We start from the raw sequence: 12059 nt of genomic DNA on the forward strand, positions 1-12059 counted from the left end.
ATTTGAAGAAATACTTGCATAAAACATTAAATGGCAAATATACATACAAAAATAAAGCCTAACAAAATTAAGTTTAAAGAGACTAAATATAATATCTAATACATAAGAGTTTAAATATATTTTATTTGGTTTAATATTATTGAAAATAACTTTATTAGCTGATTTATATATAATCTAATTTCTTCTTCAATCTCAAACTAGATTTCAATATGTCAAAATATTGATGTCTCTATTTTCTTTCATATGGTTAACTACATTTATTTTGAAAAAATAGTGACTGAGTTAGCACAATCAGACTGTTGAGTAATTAATTGAGGTAGTGAAATGAGTTTTAAATTCTTACAAAGTCTTTTAATACAGTTAGTCATAGATTTTAGTATCAAAACCTAAAGGTTATAATATAAAATATTCATGTCTAATTCAATTGAAAGTTATTCAAAAGATAGAAATCTGTCATATTACAAATCATGTTGTTTCTGAGAATGAAATTTTGACAGTTGTAATGCCTCAGGGTACTTGTTTGGGTCTGTAGATGTTTTCTATGTATAAAAATCACATATTTAAGGCTAGAAAGCCAATTTCTCTGCCTGATTTGAATTTTATAGTTTTTAAACTTTTAAATCTAGTTTGTAAAACATACTAATTAATATTTTTTTTGCTTTATTTTTGTTGAAAATTCTATGAATATTTTTTTAATTTTTGTTAACTTATATATCCAATTCTAAAAAATTAATTTAATAAAGTTCATTTTTTAGAATTGGATATATAAGTTCTAAAATCACTTAACAAAAGCAAAAGAATTAAGTAAATTAAGCTTTACTCAACATTTATCTTTTTTTTTATGTTTTTAATATACTTGTTGTTGTACTCATTTAGATTTAGCTGGTTTTGAGATTTTTTTTTAGATTTCAGGCTATCTTATGTAACTTTCACTATTTTTTTCTAAAATTATGTTTATACTAAGTGTTTTTGTTTATTGTTTTGGTATTTCGAGGTATTTAAAATTGATTAATAGTGTTTATTTTTAGTTCTAACCTCCTATTAATTTGTTTTCATTTTTGTTTAAACTCAGGCCAACTCAGACTAGTTTTAGTAATTGTGTTATACATTAATAGTAATTTACCTAATTTTAAAATCTTAAAGCTGTAGTATAGTTAAAAGTAAAAATATCTATTATTGCATATACGTAAAAGCCCCTAAAAGAAACATTCATCATAAGTTATATTTGAAATCAGAATAAAAATTAACACTTATATAAAAGTTTGTAAAACAAATCTCAATTTAAAAAGAAAAGTAAAATGTGTATGTTTCATAGTTTTATTCTTAAAAATACTTAATTCTTTTTTTGATTATTTAAATAGCTTTTGCTTTACTGCAGTAGGAACTCTAACTAATGAACAACCCTTAGAAACTAAAAGATTTAAACAATATTGTTTATTAAACGACAAAAACAAAGAGTGCTCAAGATATTCGGTCCTAGGACCTGGTGCACGAAAATATCTTTCGGTTATCGAGTCATACACTATTTAAATACTTTTTAACGTCACGTCCAGGACAAATACTCTTTATTTGTTTAATTAACACATGTGTCTGTGTGTTAACAAGTTAGCGCACTTCAACGGACCTCTGTAAAAAAATAAATACTCTAGGTGAAGTAGAAGCTAAAGTAGGTGTTTTTATATGTGTTTATTAAAAAAAGGATAAATGTTATACATTATTGTAGATTAATGGTTAATAATAGATACATTACATACATTACATACAAACAATATATATACTTAATAGGTCCTGGCCTGGGCATGACGATAAACTGTTCTGGTGTATGACTCGATATCCGAAAGGATTTTTGTACACCAGGTCCTTGGACCTAACTTTTTAAGCGTATTTTTTTGTCATTACAATATATAGTGTTAAATCCGACAGTTATAAAACTACATAATATTTGTAATTATTAAGTCTAAAGTATGATAAATAAAAATACAAAATAAAATAACAAATCAAAATATAAAGCACTCACATGAAAGTTGCATAAAAACTGATTTATAAGACTAAGCATTTAAAAAGATATTTAATAAACTACACAATATAACGCTCTAATACATTAGCATTAAAAAACGTCATTTAACTTCCATTGCAAAATAAATAAATTATTCTTTATGTTTGGAAAAAAGCAGTCAGATTTAAGGCACTTTAATTTAAAAAAAGTTACAACTGTTTTAAATACATAAAAAATAAACTATTGTAAAAAAAAAAAACAATAAATATAAGTTACTTAATTAGAAAATTAATTAATTGTTTAATGTAATTAAAGTTTTAAAAACTTGGGGTAATAAATATTTTATAAATATTTATAAAGGTTAAATCTGAATTATAATATAAGTAAAGTTAGATACAACGTAAAATAAAAAATAAGAATTTAAAATTTAAACCAATTACACGCAGACACGAAAGACACCAAAGCACAAAGCTAAAATTGTTATGAAGCATTCAACTTACAACAGTAATTAAGTTACAGCAACCATAAATGCATATACATTACATATTAAGTTAGATAATAAACTATTACTTTAGAAAAAAACAGTCGAATGTTAAAAATTAAAATATCCTATACAGATGTTTTAAGGATATAATAAATTACGAATTTAAGTTTAATAAGAATGTAAAATATGAAATAACAAGGTGGCAATATGCTAAGTATAAACCTGCAGTAAAAAAGTAACTCCTCTTAGCGATCTTTTGGGCGTAGTAGGTAAAAAATCACGGTTTACTTGTAATTTGATTACAGGCTTCCAATTAAACTTGGAACCTATCATATAAAAAAACATAAAAAATATATAGTTGAGTAAGACCATGTTGGAGAATTAAAAGTGACATGTATGAAAATAAATATATAAAAGAATAAATAAAAATTATGTATTAACTTAGGATATAGAAATTTTTGATATATATGAAGTCAGCACCATTTTGAATGTGTTTGTGTTGATGTGAAAGAAAAATGAAAGTTGAGAAAGCGCAAAGGTGTTATTAGAAGAAGAACCGTCGGTTGTGTACACAGTGGTTTGAAATGTCACGTATATTGTTTAGCAACTTAGTAATTGTTTACTATATTGTACTACAATTTCAATTTGTTTAAGTTTGCATAATTGGCAGGTCTTACTTGCGCCACCGATGTTGTCGTTGTTGAACTTTTTGTGTTATTCTTCGTTATGTGTCTTTCAGTTTTAGTGATCTATGTATTGATGCCTGGGTCCATCGTAATGACAATAAGCTTGCTAATTATAATATAACTATTTCACTTATTAAATGTACTTTTGTTGTAATTGGTTAGGTTTTTTTCCAAAGTTTTTTGTAATTTCAACAGCTAAAGTATGCAGTACATGTTAATGTAATCCATTTACCAACAAAACAAGTCTTTATAACATTTGTAGTTAAATTAAATGTTTTAAATGTCTTACAAATTCCGAAAAATTAGATAGTTTGTGTTAGATAAAATGTTTTGCATTAAAATCAGTTATACAAAAAACATAAAATTATAATTACTAAAACTCACTTTAGTTATTATACTCATTAGCATTGAAACAGTATTATACAGTATATCACTAACTGATTTTAATTTTCTTTTAAGTTTAAAACGTTTTTTTTTTCTTTAAAATTTCAAGCCTACACATAATACTTTATCTGAAGTAGTAATTACAGATTTATATTATAGTATTTTCTAAATAACTAGCCAATACTATAGTAATTGACTTTTTTGTTTTACATACCTTAATTTTACTTGCAAAATCTTAATATACCAATATAATTTTGATACTTTTAGTTTGTCTGAACTTAAAAAAGTACAAAACTATATTTTATAAAACTAATAATAAAGATAACAAAATGAATGTTGAAATTGTTAATATCAGGTTTTGAAATAATAATTATTAAATAAAATTGTTTTAAAAAGTCTAACAAAGTTAGTTTAAAGCTGCAAAAATATTTTTAAAAGCTTTATTGCTTATAAAGCAATTATTATACAATTACTGGTGTACTTTAAACTTACAGCCTATACATAGAGCTTTACCTGAAAAACCATTTATACAATTGTATTTTTTATTTTTTGAAGAAAAAACAAATCAAAATTATAACTAAATACTTATTTAGTTTTTACAAACCTTAACTCAACTTACAAAACATTAACACGTTTACTTAATTTTAAGAATTTTAGTTTGTTTAAAGTTTAAAAAAGTATAAAACTATATTTTAAAGTGCTAAAAACATTTTTAGATAGAAATATCAGGCGTTTGAAATTAAAATTAATACAAAAGTTTGTGTTCTAAAAATTCTAACAATTTAAGTTTACAGCTGCAAAGGTACTTCAAAAAAGCTTAATAGCTTATAATGCGATTTGTACACATTTACTGGTGTATAAGGTTTGTATTTTTTTTAAATATATACAACAATATATTAAATGCCTAGCTGTTGTACACTAAGTGTTTTCTCAAGGAAATAAAAACAAACTCCAATTAAAAATATGTTTTTAGAAATATTTTTTTATGGGATATTCAGTGACGCTTTTCTGATTTTTTTATTTCAAAAAGAAAAAATAAACAAACTTTATATTTGAAAGCATTAATTAAACTTTACTAATCGACCTAAAGCTTTAAATTAAGTGCAGACTTATATATTTACCTTCAGCTTAAGTTGTAAAAGATACTTTTTTTTGTTTTTAAGGTCATGCTATTAAAGACATTCGACATAAATTTAGAGAAAATCAAAATGCTTAAGCTGAAAAAAAAAAAATTCATTGCAATTTTTTGAATAAATATTTTAAAATATTTGTTTTACTACGTAGAAAACTTGAACATTTATTTTTAGTTATTCTAATGCAATAATTTAAAATTTGTAATATTTCTTACTTGTTTAATTTTTTCATTGCAAACTGTGAAAAAGTGTAATTTAGAGCTAGGGTGCAACTAGTGTCAAAAAGCAAAATTAAATCCTTGTAAAAACTTTTAGCTTACTAAATAAATTAAAAAATCAACACTAAGAATAGCAATTTAGCAGATTAAAGCTAATAGAATTTGTTTAATCGATGTTTTAAAAATTTTTTAGCTAGTCTAAGTTTGTTTTCAGTTTGTGTTTACAAAAACTTTTAGTATTTTTTCGTACTTTTCGACGTAAATATTTTAAAAAGTTATTTTAAGCATTCATTCTTTTGAAAGTTTACATTAATCACAATAATCGTTTGGATTTAATACTTTTATTAAAAACTTCAGTGAAAATAGTTCGTAATATTTTATTTATTAGCTTGGCTCTTAAACTTTGATTTATTCTTTAAAATATTTTCCCACCAAAATTTATTAAAGTAGAAGCAATTGGACCGGATTGATATTAGTTATATTTACAGCTGCAACTAACTTGTCGTCTTTTTGATTGTCAGCAGGTAAAAACAGTGAGTCAACTTTATTAACAACGCTTTTGTGCAAACGTAACTTAGGAAAATCGGTTAATGAAGGCACAATTAAATCTGAATTTCAAGAATATACAAGGAGAATTTTAGAAGTTTCTAACATGTCATCACTGATGAGCAAAATGGTTCTGAGATTTTCTTGCCTACTTTCTGCTTGCGTTTCCTAATTCTAATGATGTTTGCATAATACAAAGAGCTATAGCTAGTTAATCTTTCAGTTTTCGTTTTTGTTGAAGACACTGCAAGTCAATTTTGATGATTTTTTTTTCTTTTTGAGATAAAGAAGGTTCTCGAACCTTTTTTTTAATTACTTAAGAAGTAATATATAGATAGACCATAAGCGCATGGTTCCGTCTAAGTATATTACTTTGCCATTATTATCTTTCACTCGTGACTTAAGATGCGCCTGTAGCTTCTCTAACTCATCTTTATCTAACAAAAGTAAATTACTAACTCTATAGGACAAATCTAAGTTATTCAAAAAAAGAAAATAACCAATGCATACCAACATAAAGGGATGTTTTTAACTACCGAATTCACAGACTGTTTTTTCTTAGCAAAATGGTATTTTAAGAATAAAAAAGTTTATCTTGTTAAACTATATAAATTTATTTGTTTTCATAAGTACTTCTGTACTATCAAAAGCTTCAACTATCAAAACAACATTTTTTACTATCATAAGCTACAAAATACACTTGCCATAATTAAAAGTTATTTAAAATAAGCGATACTAAGTACTTTTAAGACTTAGAAAGTTGAAGTTTTACACATATTCAAAACTAAGTAATCGCATTTTTTAACATCTAAAATGATTTTTTCTTGCTTTGTACAAATGAAATTTTTGTTTAGGCTAAACAAAGTGACAAAATCTACAAAGCAAGACGAATAATTTGAAATGATTTTTTATCTAACTTTAATAAGAATTAAAAGCTCCATTAAATTCTTAAGAAATTTGTATGGTTTATATAAAATAAGCAAAAGAAAGTTTAACTATTAGGTCAAAAAATTTTTTTGATGTTTGGTTTAATCTAAACAAAAAATATTCTTATCTAAAAAGTAAAGAAAATTGTTCAAAACATTTTTTGTCTAAATTTAATAAAAGTTGTGACCTCTAGTATATTTAAAAAAACTTGTTTGGTTTAAATAGCATATACAAAAACATAAATTAGTTGAACTTTTAGGTGCAAACATTTGACTTGCTGCTGTGATGCTAGTTTATGTTTTTTTTTTATAAAACTTCAAAAATAAGCAAATTTCTCATATATATTTAAATAAAAAAAAAGCTAGAACAAAGTTATAACATTTTTTAATAAATAACTTTAAAAACAATTAAATTTAATTCAAATCAATTATAAAATCTATAAGTTCATGTTATTCTTGAAGTTAAATGCTTTCCATAGCTTAAAATATTTGAAATGACTGACTAGAGTTTTTACTCGACCACAAAAAGGTCTTTTTAAACACTAAGTCTACTGACCATATTTACGAACGTTTATTTGTTTAGCGATCAATAAACTAAATACTAGGTTTTCTAATTAAATATTAACTTACACCACTGTTAGAGACAAGCAAACTAAACATCTTTTTAAGGGAGTATGGAAAATTAAAGATTTATTAGATTAATCAACTGGATATAACAAAACTATTAAAACAAGCTAATCGGTTTTTGAAATTGTTATACTTGTTTGTTTTCTGTTCATCTAGTAGAAAATATATATACTTTTTAAGTAAATAAATGACTAAGCTTTGTTTTTAATTTTTTTATAAAGCAATTGTGTGATTAACTTTTAATATACATTAAATATTAAGTACTAAAGTAAACACTTAACTTTTATTAAATATTGAAATTGTAGCAATTATATAAGTTTATTTTTATTAAGTAAAAAATACAATACTGAATTATAACAACTTTCATTTGAAAGTATATTTACTGTTCGAAGAAACTCAGTGGGCCCGCAGCTCAAAATAACAAAAAATATTTTGAACATATTTTTTAAATTTGTAGGTATAAAGCAGGGGTCGGCAAGCATTTGGTGGTCGCGGGCCAAATTTTAATTTTCCAAAGTCTTCGCGGGCCGCAGTTTTAGTTTTATTGACATTTGAATAATCTTTTTGTTTTAGTTTTAGTAACACTAGAGAAAAGTTTTACTTTTATTCACCTTATCATTTTAAATGACGTTTAGCTATACATAGAATGCCTATTTAAATTAATATTTATGAGAATGAAATTCACCTTGACTTGTAAAATTAAGTGTTAATAAACTATGTACTTTCATTAGCACTTAATAAGTTAAACATAATACTTTTTTAATTTTACTTAAAACCTAACTCTCTATAAAAACCAAACTTGAAAGTAATTTTATGGGTTACTTTTAAATATTTGTTATATTATCAATCCCTTTTTTCATATTTCTAAAAGTATTTACTTCAAAAAAAAGTTTTTGCGTGTTAAATAGTTTACATTCATTAAAAAATTTAGTAATTAGTTAACCTAATAATATTAATACCTGTTTGTATTCCAGAAAGCTAGAACAAATTCTTTAACATAATTAATTATCGAATACTTAAATAAAATATATTATTAGTAACTAGTCTTTTACATGGTTGCCACTTAAAAAGCAAAAATGTCTGAGTCGTATCAAACCAGCCTAAGTATATTAAAAGTTAAAAAAGCTAATAAATAGTTCTTAATAAAGCTTAAATACCTAGTAAAAATATCATCATCATCAAAAAGTACACAAAGTGTAAGAAAACAAGAAAAAACTACAACTAGTAAACTACACTACAGTCATAAAAACTATTCTGGGAATTAAAAGATTTCTTTAAAGTGTTTGAAATAAAAGTTTCACACACACCTGAGTTTTTAAACTTTTAAAATAGCCTGTTTGTGTAGCAACCTAGTTAAAATAAAATTTACAACATAAAGAAATAACGAAGGTTATTAACAGTAAATAAATTACATGCCAAAAAAAATATAAGTCAGCTGGAATGGACAATTAAATTTCTTAAACAATTTTAACAAAAGTATAAAACTTTTTTGAGTCATTAGCGAAATAGAAAAACTTATCAAAGTAATTAAAGTCTTATGAATGTTCCTTTATTTTAATTTTAAAATGATCACACTTATTCTAAATCAAGGATGATCAGTTTTATTAAGCTTTATAGCTATTCTTTACCTGCAATAAGAATATTGCACGTAAAAATATTAATTGTAAAATATAAGACGAGCTACAAAAATAAAAAAACGTTAGTTAGGAGTTATTGCTAAAACGATAAAAAAACAAATCACCAAAGTCAGTTCCAACAAAGCACATGATTATATTCAGTAACTATAGAATGATCAGAAAAAAATTGTTAAGGCAAGTTATAAAGTAGCAAAATTTAATATTTAAAATGAGATACCGTTTATAATTGAATTTTTTTTTAAAGAATTTATGTTGGCAGTAATGAAAAACTTTTGTTTTTTTCTTTAATGACAACAAAAAGTCGTATTTAGGAAATGCATTAAGGTTATAAAGTCGCATAAATCAAATTAGGACTATAATCGATCTGTTAACATGAGAGCACTGACAGAAAAACTATTGCTCATCTGATAATTTTTATTAGAGGTGTTTTTACTAACTTAGACATTTTAGTAGAATTTCTTGATTTAGTTCCAACACGAAGCACAACAATCGGTGAAATTTTACAAGTAAAGGTGCAATGCACCAATACAAAGTTTTTGGAAGTACAATTCCTTCTTTTATTTTTAGTATAAAGTTTGATTAAAGTTTAAAAAATGTCTTAAAAAATATATCAATATTAAAAAACACTGTAAAGCTACTTTAATATATTTTTTAATAAAGAAATATTTATTTGCTGAATTTTTTGTGTCAATTCGAAATTTCATTACTTAACATATAAAAATCGTTTAAAATTCCAGGTTTTTTCAAAAATTCTCGAATTCAAGTTTTTTTCCAATTTTTAAGCATAAATTATCAAGTTAAAAGCTTTTCTAGGATTCAAGTTTTTTGGCAACACTGATTGTTCACACTTAAATGTACACAATAATATAAATAATATTTTGAATTATATCAGCTGCAAGACTTAAAATTTAACATATATTATAACTAAAACTAACACTCTAGGTTGAGAAAAACTTACATCATAAGTTAAATTTGCCACTCTTTCAAGCAAAAAACCAAGCTTGAGTCAAAAAAACATTCCTAATATTTTTGTATACAAAAAGCAATTCTAGTCAAACACTTATAAATGACTTAGTTGGCCTGAGATTTGAAATCTTCAAATAGTGATAGTCTGAGTGTGTGTCAATGTTTAGTTGTTTGTTTGCTTGAATTTGAACTATTTTGATTAACAATGTACAAACTTGATAAGTTTACCATTCCTAAATCTAGTTTATATTAAATAGGTAGCTCCAAAATACAGCAAATGTGTGTATTGATATGCAAGGCATAAAAGTTAACTTAGTTTGACAAAAACAATGTTTGAAATATGAAAATGTATACCTAACAAAAACTATATTAATTTATGTCATAAATATTATTTTAAATGTGTCTGTCCAAATTTAGATACTAAATGTAGAAACAACAATGTTAGACAATTTTGTATAAACTAAACTTAAACTAACTGAAGCATTAAATGAAAGGGGTTTAAAATATGAGCATCTTTTTAAGTTGGTGTACATATAAATTAATTTAAGTGCAAAGAAAACTTCTAAAAAATTTAAATGTGTCAAAACGAAAATTAAATAAACCTTATTTCTTATTACTATGTTATTTTAAATGTTTTTACACTAAAATATAACATTTACAAACAAAACATCTATAAAAGAAACTTAGGTAAAAATAATATTGAAAAAGAATATCTAAGCTATAAAGAAATGACACTTTAGTTAATTACTGTGCCCTACTTTTGTACAAAATGGAAAACATTTGCATTTAGTTTATTTAATAAGTAGGTTTTATATAACTATTATATTAAATTAAAGCACTCTTTACACTCTTTTTTCAGATAATTTCTTGCTGTTGCAAAAAAGAAGTTATTATGAAACTCAGAAAAATATCCTGTTAGAATGCTAATCTGTCTTTTTCACATTTTTAAACTAAAGCAGTAATTTCTTCTAATTATTTTTAAATGTTATACAGAGACTTAAAACCAAACTAATCAAGTTAAATCGAATTACCGTAAAAAATTTAAGTTAAAATCTATTTTTGCTCAGCGGGCCACATTTACATACGTTGCAGCATTTAGTGTAGTATTCGCCAAGTATTCGCCAGGTATTCGAAGTCTTTTTAAAAAGATAATTTATCATATTAAAGTTAAGTATATACCAAAAAAAAAAGTACCTTCTTTTTCTGGATGGTCTGAAGTTTTAGAAAACAGTTTTTATTTTTAAGTATATAAGTTTTAAATTACCTTAAATTACGTCACAATGGTAGTATTTTTTTTCTATATTTGATATCCTAAAAAATCTTTGTTTCGGAGAATTCTCCTATAAAGAGTCAAAATTAGTCTTTAAAAGAGGTATTGGCGTCTTTCTTAAGGTCTGTAGTTTTGCAATTCAGCCTTTGATTTTTAATTTTTGACGTATTTTTTTTCAAAAATGACATCACAAAGAAAAAAAAAACAATTGCTATAATCAAAAAGTTTCGGAGAATTCTCATATAAAGAGACAAAAATGGTCTTTAAAAATTGAATAGGCGTCTTTCCTAAGGTATGTAGTTTTGCAATTCAGTCTTTGATTTTTAGTTTTTGACGTATTTTGTTCAAAAATGACGTAACAAAAAAAAGTTATTTTTCGTCGTTAAAAAAATGGTTTCGGAGAGTTCCCCTATAAAAAATCAAAAATGGTCTTTAAAAATGGTATTGGCGTCTTCCCCAAGGTCTGTAGTTTTGCAATTCAGTCTTTGATTTTTAATTTTTGACGTGTTTTTTTTCAAAAAAGACGTCATAAAAAAAGTCATTTTCGCCCTAAAAAACTTGTTTCGGAGAATACTCTTATAAATAGGCAATATTGTTAATTTAAAATAGTATGGGGCATTTACATCTATTAAAAAATTTTATTTTTGAAATTTTTTTTGACTTACTATTTTTTTAAAATTAATTCATGTAAAAGTAATCGTTTTTAAAACACTTCCTTAAAGTTTTTCCTAATAATGAAGATAAAGTAATAAAAAAACTTAAAAATCTATCTCAAGTTTTGTAGTTTTGCAAATCAGTTTCTGATTGTTTTAAAAACGTTTCAAAAATGACGTCACAAAAAACTCATTTTTTGCTTTAAAAAACTTGTTTCGAACATTTCACCTAGAAATATTAAAATTAATTATTCAGAATAGAATAGGCTCCTTCTTCAAGATTTCTATTTTTGAAAATTGACTTTTGTTTATCGATTCTATTACAATTAAGTCTTAGAAGAATAATCTTTTTTCAATTATTTCTTAAGTGTATTACATCATAACGAATATTAAGTGATAAGAAAAGATTAAGAGTCTTTATCAAGTTTTGTAATTTTGCAAATCAGTTTTTGATTGTTTTAAAGACGTTCTAGATTTAAAAAATTTAAATTTATTTCTTAAAAAAAGTATTTCCGTCCTCTTTTTACTCAATA

This window comes from Thalia democratica, chromosome 1, assembly GCF_965202585.1.
Source record: "Thalia democratica chromosome 1, ktThaDemo2.hap1.1, whole genome shotgun sequence".
Classification (NCBI taxonomy): Eukaryota; Metazoa; Chordata; class Thaliacea; order Salpida; family Salpidae; genus Thalia; species Thalia democratica.